The sequence below is a fragment of the Narcine bancroftii genome, chromosome 1 (assembly GCF_036971445.1).
Source record: "Narcine bancroftii isolate sNarBan1 chromosome 1, sNarBan1.hap1, whole genome shotgun sequence".
NCBI classification, from domain to species: domain Eukaryota; kingdom Metazoa; phylum Chordata; class Chondrichthyes; order Torpediniformes; family Narcinidae; genus Narcine; species Narcine bancroftii.
The window spans coordinates 408060724-408076894 of record NC_091469.1 but is presented as its reverse complement, the minus strand read 5'-3'; the positions used below and the strand labels follow the sequence as shown (position 1 = coordinate 408076894).

Here is a 16171-nt window from a genome sequence, read left to right as displayed (position 1 = left end):
ACACAAAACAAACAGAAAACACACAAGATTCACAAAACTTCGATCTCAACCGAAGCAAAGATCATAAACAAAATTCAGTTTGTTTGGTAAACTGAAGCCAAAAGATCTTTGAGAGAGAGAGAGCACAAAATCCGAAGTTGTCTCATGTTGCTTGCAGAGAGAGGAACAACTGGTCCGGATCCTTCTTGCTGCCTTCGGAATGTTCATCCCTTTTTGAAATCCCAACATTCTAAACTGTCTTCCAGACTATGACAGATGCTCTAGGCCTTCTTCCACTCCACAGCACCACCCAGTGGTGGTTTATCATCTAAGTCCAGAAATTATTAGATCATTTTCTGCACATGCCCAGTCCGTCTCCAACCCTTTCAGCAGTTCACCTTCACCTTGGCTCATAAAGGCAAAAACTGTCACTTTTTAAACATAGGTCAATACACAACACAGAACTCTGTAATAATACAATGAAAAACATCTGGACAGATCCCTATGAAACTTTACTGATCACACATTGACAAATGAAGGAATGTAAAGTGAAACCCAAAAGACTGCTGAAAAACTGTGATTGTAGTAAAAACGCAGAAATGCAAGAGGAAATCAGCAGGTCTTGCAGCATCCACAGGAGGTAAAGATACATAACCATTTCCAGCCTGACCCCTTTCTTAAGATACGAGGGAAAAGCAGACACATGCCTGAATAAAAAAGCTGAGAAGGAAAAAAAAAGCAGGGGAGGAACGCAGTCCAAAGACAAAGGTTGACAAATGGACATGGATAGGAGGAGAGGAGAGAATTGAATTAGCAAAGGACATGGCTCTGTGAATGCAGAGCTCGAGGAAAGGAGTCAGAAAAAAGATCAAGATGGGGGGGAAGTAATGGAAACTGGAGAAATCAATGTCAATGCCAACTGGTTGGAGGTTGCCTATACAGAAGATGAGGTGCTGTTCCTCAACTTTGCGGGTGGTCTCAGTCTGGCAATGCATGAGGGAATGGGAATGTCAGCTTGGGAATGGGCCAGAGTATTGAAATAGGTTGTCACTGGGAAATCCCCGCTATTGCGGCAGACAGAGACAAAGTGGTCAATGAAGCAATCTCCCAGTCTCCATCTAGTCTCTCCAATGTAGAGGAGACCACGACAGGAGCACCAGATGTAGTAGATGACCCCTGCAGATTCACAAGTGAAATGATGCTTTATTGGAAGGACTGTTTGGGTCCTTGAATGATGGTGAGGGAGGAGGTGTAGTACTTCCCGTGGTCAAAGGGACCGGTGCCAAGGAGGAGTAGATGAGGGAGACACGGAGGGAATGGAGAGGGAAAGATGTGTCTGATGGTGGGATCGTATAGCAGATGGCAGAAATGGCAGAGGATGAAATGTTAGATGCGGAGACTGGTGGGGTGGTAGGTGAGGACAATCCTGTCCATGTTGTGCGTGGGGGCTGAGGGGGCCAGGGCAGATGTCTGGGTAATGGAGGATATCTGGATGAGGACAGTGGAGTTGGTGAGTTTGTAGAAAACATCCGTCAAGAGTTGGTCTCCTCAGATGGAGACAGAGAGATCAAGAAAGGGGAGTGTGTTGCTAAAGATGGACCGTGATCTAGGTAAAAATGGGTTTAACTGTGGATCATTACTATTGATCGTATCACAGAATAAGACGAAAATATCTGAGAAGCTTAAAATCCCTTTATTTATATGAGGGAATCTTAATTGTATCTTATCCATTTTCTATTCAACATTAATTATGGCTATATTAAGAGGAATGGATTAACTTAATATAATTATAGAATTCAATGTTTTGAATGGAATATGTAAATAATTTTGGTTATACTTCTGATTTACAATTTTTGTGTGATATGTATATGATATAATTTGATTTACGTTATTAATTAGAAGACCATGTATAAAGGGGTGGAAGTTAGCAGCAAAGTGGACAAAGTTATGAGGTCATTATGAATGCATAAGGCAGCACTAAAGTAGTCATCAATTAAATGGAGCAAGAGTTGAGAAGCCTTGCTTGTGTAGGCCTCCAATTTTGTGTGCTTCTATTCTTTTTTATGTATACAATGATCTCTCTTGTAGAACCGTATCAAATGTCATTAAGACATCCATATACCATTCATATCCTTATTAACAACTACAAACCCATTCCTGCTCTTTTTGACCAATTCACTCTTAATCCATGTCTTCGGTTATTTTTTCAGCAATGCCAACATTTGAGTTACTTTGCCAAAATTGTTGTGTGACGAAGAGAACTTCGTTTTTCAATCTACATTTCTCAAATTATGAAATTAGAGAGCCAATTTTCCAATTCAAGTGGACAATTTCAGAATTGCTGATGTTTTGGAAATAATTTTGTCAACTTATTCAAAAAATCTCCAGGACCTTATCTCTACATTCAGATTGATTCATTTCTCCATTACTATTTGTTCATACTAATTATTTCAGGAAGTTGACATCTTTTCTTTTCCCATAGCATCTCTGCGCTTTCTTAATTCTCTTCCCTTACTGAGCTGCCTAGCTATTGTTTTAAAACTTTTAAAATCTAAAATCCTACTATTGACATCAAATTTTTAAATGGTAAATTATCCTACCCTTTCCATGAAATCCTTTGAAGCCTTCCAACTTCTGACTTTAGGCCCTCTGCCTTTGGAAGCCAATAGCACCATTACTGCTGCTGTGACACTTGTGATTGCCACAGGAAGGTTGGGGAAAGTTTTCAACTCTATCAAGTTCATCTGAAGTAGAAGAGTGACAGAAAATTGTATTTTTTTAATAAATGCAAGTCTACACAAAGTGTAACAAATTGTACTTGATCTTAAGCTCAATTATTCCTGAGAATTATTACCATAGATTCATACCTTTTAAAAAAATCTGAGCAATACAGACAAGCCTACATTTAAAGCTCACCCCCAGCAGACTGACAGAATGGTGGTGAGTTCAATCCTGGTTACTGAGTTGATGAGCCATTTTGCCAGTAGCAGGAAGAGAATACTGGGACATTGATCTAGTACTGATGGAGAGAGAGCAATAATATGTACCCAGATAAGGATGACAAGCAGCTTGTTGATATGGCCTCTGTAAGATATTGCTACTCTTGCACTTTAAAAAAAAATTAAAGTTAGACATGGTAACAGGCCATTTCGGCCCACGAACCCATGCCACCCAATTTACACCCAATTAACCTATACCACCAGTATGTTTCGAAAGGTTGGAGGAAACCCGAGCCACTACGGAAAACACACAGACACAAAGAGAATATACCAACTCCTTACAGACCTTGATCCCGATCACTGGCACTGCAAAGGCGTTATGCTAACCGCTACGCCAAACGTGCTGCCCCTTTGTGCAAGAATGTTCTATAATTCAACAAAAGAGGATAGGATCTTGTTGAATCAGATCTAGTGTCAAAATGTGATCTGCCTATCACAACCATAGTGTCAAAAACAATTCAAAGTTCTGGAACTGGAGGCACAGATGCTGCAATAATGATACATATTGAAAATGTGGAGCAGGCCATTTCTGTGACTTGTATGTTCTTTGAGTGAAAACCTAACATTCCATTTGTTGTTGACCTTTCCTTGTTCAAGGGATTTAGAGCAGTAGTAGCTGCCGCCAGGGCAGATTCAGCTTTGAAAAAGTTGTCTTCACATTCTTTCTGCTTCAAAGCTATTGCATCTTGTATTGCTTCTACCCAAAGAGAATTATAATGATATTTTGTTGCTCTGCCATCACGCTTTATTTCTTTGGCTTGGCTTTGCGGATGAAGATTTATGGAGGGGTATGTCCACGTCTGCTGCAGGCTCGTTGGTGACTGACAAGTCCAATGCGGGACAGGCAGGCACGGTTGCAGCGGTTGCAAGGGAAAATTGGTGGGTTGGGGTTGGGTGTTGGGTTTTTCCTCCTTTGTCTTTTGTCAGTGAGGTGGGCTCTGTGGTCTTCTTCAAAGGAGGTTGCTGCCCGCTGAACTGTGAGGTGCCAAGATGCACGGTTGGAGGCAATATCAGCCCACTGGCGGTACCTCTTCTTTGGTGCACCTCTGTCTCGGTGGCCAGTGGAGAGCTCACCATCGAACACAATCTTGGGAAGGCGATGGTCCTCCATTCTGGAGACGTGACCCACCCAGCGCATTTGGGTCTTCAGCAGCATGGATTCGATACTTGTGGACTCTACCAGCTCGAGTACTTCGATGTTGGTGATGAAGTAATTCCAATGAATGTTGAGGATGGAGCGGAGACAGCGCTGATGGAAGCGCTCTAGGAGCCGTAGGTGATGCCGGTAGAGGACCCATGATTCAGAGCCGAACAGGAGCGTAGGTATGACAACGGCTCTGTACACGCTGATCTTTGTGTGTTTCTTCAGGTGATTGTTTTTCCAGACTCTTTTGTGTAGTCTTCCAAAGGCGCTATTTGCCTTGGCGAGTCTGTTGTCTATCTCTTTGTCGATTCTTGCATCAGATGAAATGGTGCAGCCGAGATAGGTAAACTGGTTGACCGTTTAGAGTTCAATGTACCTGATGGAGATGTGGGGGTGCTGGTGGTCATGGTGGGGAGCTGGCTGATGGCGGACCTCAGTTTTCTTCAGGTTGACTTCCAGGCCAAACATTTTGGCAGTTTCCGCAAAACAGGACATCATGCGCTGGAGAGCTGGATTTGAATGGGCAACTAAAGCGGCATCATCTGCAAAGAGTAGTTCACGGACAAGTTGCTCTTGTGTCTTGGTGTGAGCTTGCAGGCGCCTCAGATTGAAGAGACTGCCATCCGTGCAGTACCGGATGTAAACACCGTCTTCATTGTTGAGGTCTTTCATGGCTTGTTTCACCAGCATGCTGAAGAAGATTGAAAAGAGGGTTGGTGCGAGGACACAGCCTTGCTTCACGCCGTTGTCAATGGAGAAGGGTTCGGAGAGCTCATTGCTGTATCTGACCCGACCTTGTTGGTTTTCGTGCAGTTGGATAACCATGTTGAGTAACTTGGAGGGGCATCCGAGGCGCTCTAGTATTTGCCAAAGCCCTTTCCTGCTCACGGTTTCAAATGCTTTGGTGAGGCCAACAAAGGTGATGTAGAGTACTTTGTTTTGTTCTCTGCACTTTTCTTGGAGCTGTCTGAGGGCAAAGACCATGTCAGTAGTTCCTCTGTTTGTGCGAAAGCCACACTGTGATTCTGGGAGGACATTTTCGGCGACACTAGGTATTAGTCTATTAAGGAGAATCCTAGCGAAGATTTTGCCTGCAATGGAGAGCAGCATGATTTTTCCATGTAGTTTGAGCAGTCTGATTTCGAGCATTTGTTTTTGTACAGGGTGATGATGATGGCATTACGAAGGTCCTGAGGCAGCTTTCCTTGGTCCCAGCAGAGCATGAAAAACTCATGCAGTTTGGTATGCAGAGCTTTGCCGCCAGCCTTCCAGACCTCTGGGGGGGGGATTCCATCCATACTTGCTGCTTTGCCATTTTTCAGTTGTTCAATTGCCTTATAGGTCTCTTCCCGAGTAAGGACCTCATCCAGCTCTAGCCTCAAGGGTTGGTGAGGGAGCTGGAGCAGGGCGGATTCTTGGACTGAGCAGTTGGCACTGAAAAGGGATTGGAAGTGTTCTGACCATTGATTGAGGATGGAGATCTTGTCGCTGAGGAGGACTATGCCATCTGAGCTGCGCAGAGGGCTTGGGACTTGGGGTGAGGGGCCGTACACAGCCTTTAGTGTCTCATAAAAACCCCTGAAGTCACCAATGGAGGCCTGGGGTCCAGGTGGAGCCACCGCCAATGGAGGCCCGGGGTCCTGGTGCTGTCGCCGCCAATGGAGGCCCGGGGTCCTGACGCTGCCGCCGCCAATGGAGGCCCGGGGTCCTGGTGCTGCCGCCGCCAATGGAGGCCCGGGGTCCTGGTGCTGCCGCCGCCAATGGAGGCCCGGGGTCCTGGTGCTGCCGCCGCCAATGGAGGCCCGGGGTCCTGGTGCTGCCGCCGCCAATGGAGGCCCGGGGTCCTGGTGCTGCCGCCGCCAATGGAGGCCCGGGGTCCTGGTGCTGCCGCCGCCAATGGAGGCCCGGGGTCCTGGTGCTGCCGCCGCCAATGGAGGCCCGGGGTCCTGGTGCTGCCGCCGCCAATGGAGGCCCGGGGTCCTGGTGCTGCCGCCGCCAATGGAGGCCCGGGGTCCTGGTGCTGCCGCCGCCAATGGAGACCCAGGGTCCTGATGCTGCCGTGCGCCAATGGTGGCCCGGGGTCCTGGTGCTGCCGACACCAATGGAGGCCCGGGGTCCTGGTGCTGCCGCCGCCAATGGAGGCCCGGGGTCCTGGTGCTGCCGCCGCCAATGGAGGCCCGGGGTCCTGGTGCTGCCGCCGCCAATGGAGGCCCGGGGTCCTGGTGCTGCCGCCGCCAATGGAGGCCAGGCAAATCCCGGCAGCCTGCATAGCCTGACCGTTGGCAGCTGAGCCCCGGTCCGGGAGCCATCAATGAGAACTGTGAACTCCATTGCAGAGCTCTCTCCAGCCTTAAAAAATTTTCTACTAGAACTTTTCTTTCTGATCCTCATCCAATGCTGCATCCCCTTTACTCGGCCGCGGCAGGAGTAAACGCATTCAGGCCGATTCCAGGGCTCACCACTCCATAACTGTGAACAGTGGTCGTAGATCTCCAGATATGGTTCGACCTAAAAGGGGAGGTGGGCCTCTTTAGCCATCATCCAATCTTCATGATAATGACAGAGATTGAAATATGGGAGAATTCTTGCATTTTTAATGAGTAATTCTTAGTTATGGGTTGTCCAATGGAGGACAACTGAGAATCTGTAGGGTAGGGCAGAGAATGAGTGTGGGGCACAATTTCAAAAATTTACTAGCTTAGTTTCTTTGGCATTGTTAGTGGCTGCTCATTTTACCTGACCCATACACAATCGCCTTGCACCTCACACAAGGAGATAACAGGTCAAGAGAAGATGCAGGTTGAACTAAACCACAAACTACTGGAGGAACTCAAAGAGGCAAAGGGATAGTCGGCATTTCAGGTTGAAACCCTGCATCTGGACTGAGGATAGAGGAAAGATATCCAATGCAAGCAGGTGAGAGGAAAGGATCAGACAGGGAAGGATCAGACAGGGCTGATTGTAAGTAAACCCATTGAGGATGACAACAGATAGGCAGAGGGGAGGGGAAGGAAATGTTTAGAGATAAAGGTTGGTGGGTGACATGTGGAACAAGATAGGGATAATGGGCAGATGGAACTAAATATGGTTGAGAATAGGGAGGGTAAGCCAAGAGTGTATAAGCCTAGTTTGATGGGTGTGAGACAAAATCTAGGTGTGCTGGTAGGTGTGGAAAAGGAACACAGGGAAAATGTGCTACCTGAAATTGGAAAATTCAATGTTCATATGATTGGGCTATAGGATACACATGTTGATTATGAGGTGCTATTCTTCCAGCTTGTATTTGGTTTTGCTGTGGCACTGGAAGTGGCCAAGGACAGACAGTCTCCACTGTCACTTCAATCCTTTCTGTTTCAATCCATTTGTTTTTTTAAAATAATAAATACAGGTCATCTGCACAGAAAGAAACCTTATTGGTTACTCCATTTCTAACAAACACTCATGTTTCTAAGGGCTTTTGCCAGAGGTTCTAGAGCTAGATCAAACTGTAAGGGGCTAAGGGGACATCCCTGTCTAATTCCCCTAAACAGCCCAAATAAGAGGATTTTTTTATTATTAGTAACCACCATAGCTAAGGGGGTACTATAAATCAATTTAATCTATGATATAAAGCCCATATCAAAATTAAATCTCCTTAATATTTCAAATAAATAGCTCCACTCCACTCTGTCAAAAGGCTTTTCAGCATCTGGAGAAACTACACATTTTGAAATTTTGTCAGAAGCGAAATAAATAATGTGCAATAAGCTACAGATGTTAAAATGTGAATAACGACCTTTAATAAATCCAGTCTGTTGTTTAGATATAATAGAGGAAGGATATTTTCCATCCTACTGGCCAAAATCTTAGAAAGAATCTTAAAATCTACATTCAGCAAAGAAATCGCTCTATGGAAAGTATATTCAGCCAAATCTTTATATTTTTTAGGAATCAATGAAATTGACGCTTCATAAAAACTTGCCGGTAAGGTCCCAGAAAAAAAACAAACAAAAAAAAACGGCATTTTCAAATACTTTATATAGTTGAGGGGCAAGCAAATTACAAAATGATTTGAAAAATTCCACCATAAAGCCATCCGGATCTGGGGCCTTGCCAGATTGAAGAGAAGAAATAGCTTGAGAAACTTTCAACTCTGAAATTGGAGCATCCAACAAGTTTTTATCTTCTGGTGATATTTTGGGAATATTCAATCGATGCAAGAATCTATCCATTGAAATAGAATTATCAGGAAATTCAGATTTGTTATAGATCTGAATAGAATTCCTGAAACACTTTATTAATCTCAGCATGATCAAAAGTAAAGTTTCCATCCTTCTTACATAGCTTAGTAATTTGTCTTTTAGATGCTGGTGCCTTCAGTTGACTAGCTAACAGCGTACCTGATTTCTTTCCATGTACATAAAATTGAGATTTAATTTATGTAGTTGACTGTCGATAGGGCAAGTTAATAATAAATCACGCTGAGTTTGAAGTTCTACTCTTTCCTTATAAAAGTCCATACTAGGCTTCATAGAATATAACTTGTCAATCTCTTGAACTCTGTTGGTGAGTACTATCAGTTCACCTTTTGTACGTTACTAAGTCCAGAAGAATAAGAAATTATTTTTACTCATAAAAATGCTTTAAGTGCATCCTAAATTACCAGAGTCTGTCTGGAAAAAAAGAAAGATCCGATCTTTAATAAAGCTGATGAATTTCTCACCCTGAAGCAAAGTGGAATTGAACCACCATTGTTGAACTCTGGAAGTGACACTGGAGATTTCAACATAAATCTTTAAAGGCGTATGATCAGAAACAACGATTACGCCGTATTTGCTTTTCCCTATCGAAGGCACCAGTCACGTATCAATAAAAACATCTATTCTAGAGTATTGGCACTTCAATCTCTTTTGTCAAAAATCACAATTCAACGGATGCCTGACACATACATGTTCTACATAGCTACAAAGAACCCCACTTGGAGTTCATTCTGCAGATGTACCCTTAATTCTCTGCATTTCATTCTGCCTCCATCAGGTCAATGATAAAACTTGAAGAACAAATGATCTGACAACTTATAAAACCATCATTGCCTCCCAAGTTCCTACTTGCAGACTCTTTCACGAGGTCAACTCAAATATCTTTTACCACTCACACCATCACCCACTCCCACCCTTCACCCTATCAGCACCCACCAACTAAATTTCCTGCCCAGTAGAAAATTAAAACCACTCAGATACCTTCCAATAAAAATCTTCCATTGCATTGAAACATTGTTCACATATCTTCTATCTAGCTTAGCAAAGTACATGCCTGCTGTAAAAACATAACAACAATAATGAGAGCAATAAACTGATCATTAAAAATGACCACGGAAATTATGGTCAATCACCCAGTCCTTATGCCGATAAATTCAATTGTCCAGCTTTCGGTAAATTGTTCTGGTCACTGATTTGCATATCTATCCCTACTGGGAACTGAATTTCAATATATTAATGTACTTGCTATTCTTATCAAGTCAGTCTTATGTGTGACCTCAGAACCACACCAATATAGTTGACTGTTAACTTCCCTAGGAAGTCACTCAATTCAACCAAGAGGTTCACTATTTCCTTCTCAAAGGCAATTAGGGATGGACATTGACATCCATGGTATGAAAACTTAGTAATTAAATTGGAAATGGGTAAAGGTGATATTTTGTATGCGTACATTAATTTGTCACTAATTCATTGCAAGCAATATTAACTGCAGGAACACGATTAAAATCGGAATAGCCATTAATACAGTCAACTATACTTGATTAAAAAACCTCTGCACATATTTCACAAGCAGAAACACACTGTATGAGAATTTCAGTAGAAGGAACTTCCATGGAGGAATTGCACAAATTTAGAGCAGCCTAGTAGAACAAATTCATTTTTCAATATAATATTTTAATAATTAGTTAAATGAGGAAATGGCAATTGCTTGAGGTTTGGTAATTTTTTTTTGAAAGTGGGTGGCCATTTCGATTTATCCTGAAGCTCTTTAATTCTATTGAATTTATAAAAAGCATGATCTCAAAACATTTAAAATCATAGACTGGTCTAATTCATTCTGTTTTCTGCTGTAAAGTTAAAATTGCACCTTCTGTCTTTGGGCATCAAGAAAAAAAAACCAGAATGCATGCAAACATCAGACTTTAAGGTCATTATCTTCAGAAGACAGAAGACAAATGAAAAGAATGTTAATTGGACCTACATTTTACTCTTCTGCATCAGCCTTCTCATGTCTCACTTTCTCAGTCTGTTGCCCAATTTTAGTTATAAGAGCTTCTGTATCTTTATTTCAGACTTTCAGTTCAAACTCTTGAGATGCAAACTTGCTCTCCAGATCTTCCAACCAATCACATGAAGCAACATGTCACATGAACTGAATAAATATTCATCCTGTGGCTTTTCTCCCCAATTGATTATGGTCTGAGGCTTCAGATAAACTATAGTTTGCCTACAGCAATATTCATTTCAATAACATCTTGGTGTTAACGGCAGCCACTCTCATTTCTTCTTTGGCACCTTCTTTGCATGTCAAAGTTTGGATGGAGGACATGATAGCATTGTGGAGCTGAATGAATTGACAATATAGTCAATGAGACCTTCCATTAAAAAAAAATTAAATTGAGTCTAGGAGTTGAATTGCTATGGTGAAGTTGCACAAGAATTGGTGAGGCCAAATTTGGAATATTTTGTGCAGTTTTGGACACCTACCTACAGGAAAGATAGCAAGACATTTGAAAGAGAGCAGAGAAGATTTACTAGGATGTTGAAACTGAGTTAGAGGAAGATTAAACAGGTTAGGACTTTATTCCTGGAGAGTAGAAGAATGCGGGGAGATTTGATAGAGGTATACAAAATTTTGAGGTGTATGGATGGAGTAAATGCAAGTAGGCTTTTTCCACTGTGGTTAAATGAAAGAAACAAGACCAAAATGATGTGGATTAAGGTTGAAAGCTGAAATGTTCAAAGGGAACATTAGGGGGAACTTGTTCATGTAGAGAGTGGTGAGTGTGTGGAATGAGCTACCAGCTGAAGTGGTGCATGCAAGATTAATTTTGAAAAAATAAAAAATAGGGATGAATATATGGATGGTTAGGGTATGGAGGGCTATGGTCCTGATGCAGGCCACTGGGACTTGGCGGAATAGTAGTTTGGCACAGACTAGATAGGCTGAAGGGCCTGTTTATTTGCTGTAGTGTTCCATTAATTAAAGTATCCTTATTGTGTGATAATGAGCTGGATTAGATTTGTGTGAATAGCACATACCTGGGCAATTTTCTTTACTGCTGGATACATGCCATTGTTGTTACTGTACTGGAGTATGTTGGCAAGAGACAGAGCTATGTCTGGGCCAAAATACTCAGCCCTTGAATGCAGTCTATTCCCATAACCTCTGCTTTAATCGATGCTATTAATTGTTCCTTTATCATATTAATTGACTAAAGAAATTATTTTGTGATGAAATGGATCTGAAGTGGAGGTTGACATGGATCACCTACTATCTGCCATTGTTGAGAGTTAGAGTATGCTGGAGCCTCCTCCTGTTTATATTTCTCCTCCACTATGGGATAGAACTATACAGCTTCGATCTGATCTGTTGATTGTGGGACACAATTTTCTGCTTCCAGCAATCCTGGACTCAGCATTCCCAAATGATCAAAGTTGATCACGAAACATCCTGAGCCACATTACAGATTATGGTGGAATACAATTTTTATAACCAATTGCACAGCATAGATGCCCATTTTCTGTGCATGAAATCTGCCTCGAATCTATCAGATGGCAAAGCCACGCAACAAAACAATTGGTGTGAAGCTGGGATTGTTTTTTCTTCATTTGGACCATGTAGTAATCATTCTTACCAATGCAGTTATTTTCCTATGTTCTATTGAGCTGCCAAACGTGCATCAACATAGGAGACAATTCCAAAACTTTCAATGCATAATAGTCAAACTACACCACTCTAGTAGTAAGACAATTTTGGACTTCACTTTCAAACCAGGTCCTATTGCTATTATTTGGCATCTCAATTCAATGAATGTTATATGTATTCAAGAGAAATTCATTACTTCTTGTACATAATATTCATGTACAATTTTTGTTTCCTCAGTTCCACAAAGCATCCATGTTATAGTTAACCTCAGGTCAATTAATTTTCTCTGTTATCGTACCTTCAAAAAAATGAAACAAACTTTTGTGAACCATTAATCATGTTTACCTGTGATGCTATTGACTTTAGCTTCTGGATGCCATTTGAGAGGCAATCCATTTTCTGTCCTAAATCTTTCTGGTTTTTTTTCTGAAGCAGGCTTTTGTAGAGTGTGAACTGTTCCAGGAGTGGAGTAATTGTATCCCTTGTCATTCTGGCGATGATATTTACTCATTTCATTTACACTGGGGTGAATGTAGGCCATAAATAGACTGATAGAATCTTGCAAATTTGGCTGAAAAGAGGCAAGGAGAGAGTTAAATCAATCCAACTGGTGTTTCTTTCTCTACTTGCAGAAATGTGGTTTAAATACAACTGACACTGGAATTTCAGTCAATAATTATTTCATTTATAACTTGAACATTTATGCAATTAATTTAGAGATACATCACGGTAACAGCCCTTCCAGCACCCAAACCTATGCCGAATGTGACCAATTAACCTACCAACCTCATATGCCTCTGTAATGTGGAAGGAAACCCAAGTGGACAAGCGGAGAACCAACTCCTTACAGACAGTGCCGGATTCAAACACTGGATGTGGTGCTGTAAGAGCATAGCACTAACTATGCTGCCATTACAAATTTACAATACCACGAGAATACAATATTGTGACTGGAACAACTTGTGATCAAAAGCAATATGCGAGTTTAATATTTCTTTCTATAATACATCTTGCTATTTTGAAAAATACTCAGAATATTTTTGACCAGTATTGCAAGTTATGTAACAATGTCAATGTCAAAGATGTGGTCTGTTTCTCATTTTATATGTAAGGCAGCCTCAAATGATGCTTCTAAGAATTCTGATTATGCTGTCCTGCGATACAGGTAGACATGGTGAAGGTGATGGTTGGCACACTTGCCTTCATTGTCCAGGGCATTGAGAATAGCGACAGGGAGGCCATGCTACAATTTTACAAAACAGTTGTGCAGTTTTGATCATTCAGCAACTGGAAAACTATCATTAATCTGGAAAGGGTGCAGTAAAAATTCACAAAAAAGTTACAGAGCCTGGCAGGTTTGAGTTACAACAAACTGGATTTTCTCTCTGAAGTACAGGAGGTTAAGGGGGTGGACCCAATAGAGTTTGTAAAATCATGCAACTACGGATATTCCCCTCTTTTTGAAACTAGAGCTTTCCTATGAAACCTCTCATAAGATGAAATGACCCATTCACTACTATTGGAGGCTATTTTCGTAAAAGCAAAAACCCATTCAAACCCTTTCTTAAAAGTTAACACAGCTTTCCTCATAAAAGCAAATTTTCATAATTCGAGTATTCAGAAAGCAGCGTATACCAGTATTATCCTATCTATTTCTCTAGTTAGGGAAATCAAAAATGAGAGGGCAAAAATTTAAGGTAAGAGACCCAAGGAGCACATTCTTTGTACAGTGGGCAGTGGTATATAGAAAACGTTTCTAGAGAATGTGGTACAGGTAGGGTCAACTGTAATGTTTAAAAGATGTTTAGACAGATACATGGATGTGAAAAGTTTATCGGACAAATGCATGCAAATACGATGTGTGTAAAAGTTTACACCTTTAATGCATGATTCAGAGCCAGCTCTTCAGCGCTTGACGTCCTGCTTTGCGGAAACTGCCAAAATGTTTGGCCTGGAAGTCAGCCTGAAGAAAACTGAGGTCCTCCATCAGCCAGCTCCCCACCATGACTACCAGCCCCCCCACATCTCCATCGGGCACACAAAACTCAAAACGGTCAACCAGTTTACCTATCTCGGCTGCACCATTTCATCAGATGCAAGGATCGACAATGAGATAGACAACAGACTCGCCAAGGCAAATAGCGCCTTTGGAAGACTACACAAAAGAGTCTGGAAAAACAACCAACTGAAAAACCTCACAAAGATAAGCGTATACAGAGCCGTTGTCATACCCACACTCCTGTTCGGCTCCGAATCATGGGTCCTCTACCGGCACCACCTACGGCTCCTAGAACGCTTCCACCAGCGTTGTCTCCGCTCCATCCTCAACATCCATTGGAGCGCTCACACCCCTAACGTCGAGGTACTCGAGATGGCAGAGGTCGACAGCATCGAGTCCACGCTGCTGAAGATCCAGCTGCGCTGGATGGGTCACGTCTCCAGAATGGGGGACCATCGCCTTCCCAAGATCGTATTATATGGCGAGCTCTCCACTGGCCACCGTGACAGAGGTGCACCAAAGAAAAGGTACAAGGACTGCCTAAAGAAATCTCTTGGTGCCTGCCACATTGACCACCGCCAGTGGGCTGATAACGCCTCAAACCGTGCATCTTGGCGCCTCACAGTTTGGCGGGCAGCAGCCTCCTTTGAAGAAGACCGCAGAGCCCACCTCACTGACAAAAGGCAAAGGAGGAAAAACCCAACACCCAACCCCAACCAACCAATTTTCCCTTGCAACCGCTGCAATCGTGTCTGCCTGTCCCGCATCGGACTGGTCAGCCACAAACGAGCCTGCAGCTGACGTGGACTTTTTACCCCCTCCATAAATCTTCGTCCGCGAAGCCAAGCCAAAGAAAGTATGGACAAGTTGGGGGGAAAAGCTATGCTGTAGAATTTTATGTATACACTCACTATGTTGTGCCTACTATTGCATACCCAGTTGAGTCATTAAAAAAAGTGCAATGGAGTAAACCATAAGACAGACACTTTATGTATTAATCTGCTTCAAAACCAATGGTTATAGAAATGAGTCAGTGAGTACCATGTTCCAATTCTCATTCCACGATCAGTTACTTCGATCTCATGGATGTGATGAAAGTTTGCCTGAGCATCTCATGTACTGTATAATTACTTATTTAAAACTGAACTTTCAATTTTGAAAAAAGCTAATTTCTAAACAGATTATTCAGAATGAGTTTTACAAATGCTACATATTCAAAATATTTTACACGTATACTGCATCCAATGCCTTCAGTCTCCTTCAATGCCCTAATTAACTACAATGTTTTAAACCACATTGTCCTCTTGATGTCCTCTGTTCAGCTTCATTTTACATCACATCTGATGGTTGATCTAATGAATCTTATACTCATGGAGCTCGTTTAATTAATCAACAGATGTCCAAAAATCAATTAATATGATTTAAATGAGGTAGATAAATACTAAGTAAGGCTGTACAGAATTCACCATCAGGATGTCATCGGAGGATTAGTACCTTCAGACAAAAGCCGGGCATAATTGATTTTGGATGTGAACAGATAAATTATTGTTCTGGGTGATTGTACAAACTAAGTTTTGCTTTCAATTCTATTCACCCAGCATTTTGCAAACTTTCACTATTTTATTTTTTCCCCAGTTTGAATGTATGCTGTAATTTCAGAAAAACTCTCCAGTTTACAAGACAAAATATTTATCATCAGCTGTACATCAGCTCCTGCCTGAGCGGCGACATCGATCCCTTCCAGTTCACCTATTGTCGCAACAGGTCTACAGGGGGATGCCATCTCACTGGCTCTACACAAAGCCCTGGAACACCTGGACAGCAAAGGTTCATTCATCAGAATGCTCTTTCTCAACTACAATTCAGCATTTAACACCATCATCCCCTCAAAAATGAGCAGCAAGCCAAAACCTGGGTCTTAATACCCCTCAGTGTAATTGGATCTTGCGTTTCCACACCTCCAGATCACAATCAGTGAAGATTACCAAGAATGTTTCCTACACAATCTCTATCAGTACCAGAGCACCACACAGAGCAACATTCTTAGCACCCTTCTCTACTCACTTTACACCTACAACTGTGTGGTTCAGTATGACAACAATACCGTCTACAAATTTGCCGAAAATACCACAGTAAATCGGTTATATATAAAAAGGTGATGAG

At 42.2% G+C, this 16171-nt stretch overlaps 1 pseudogene; it reads right to left on the bottom strand.

The window, feature by feature from the left end:
- Positions 1 to 16171, bottom strand: part of LOC138759896 (dynein axonemal heavy chain 11-like) — a 119850-nt pseudogene that overhangs the window by 69869 nt on the left and 33810 nt on the right.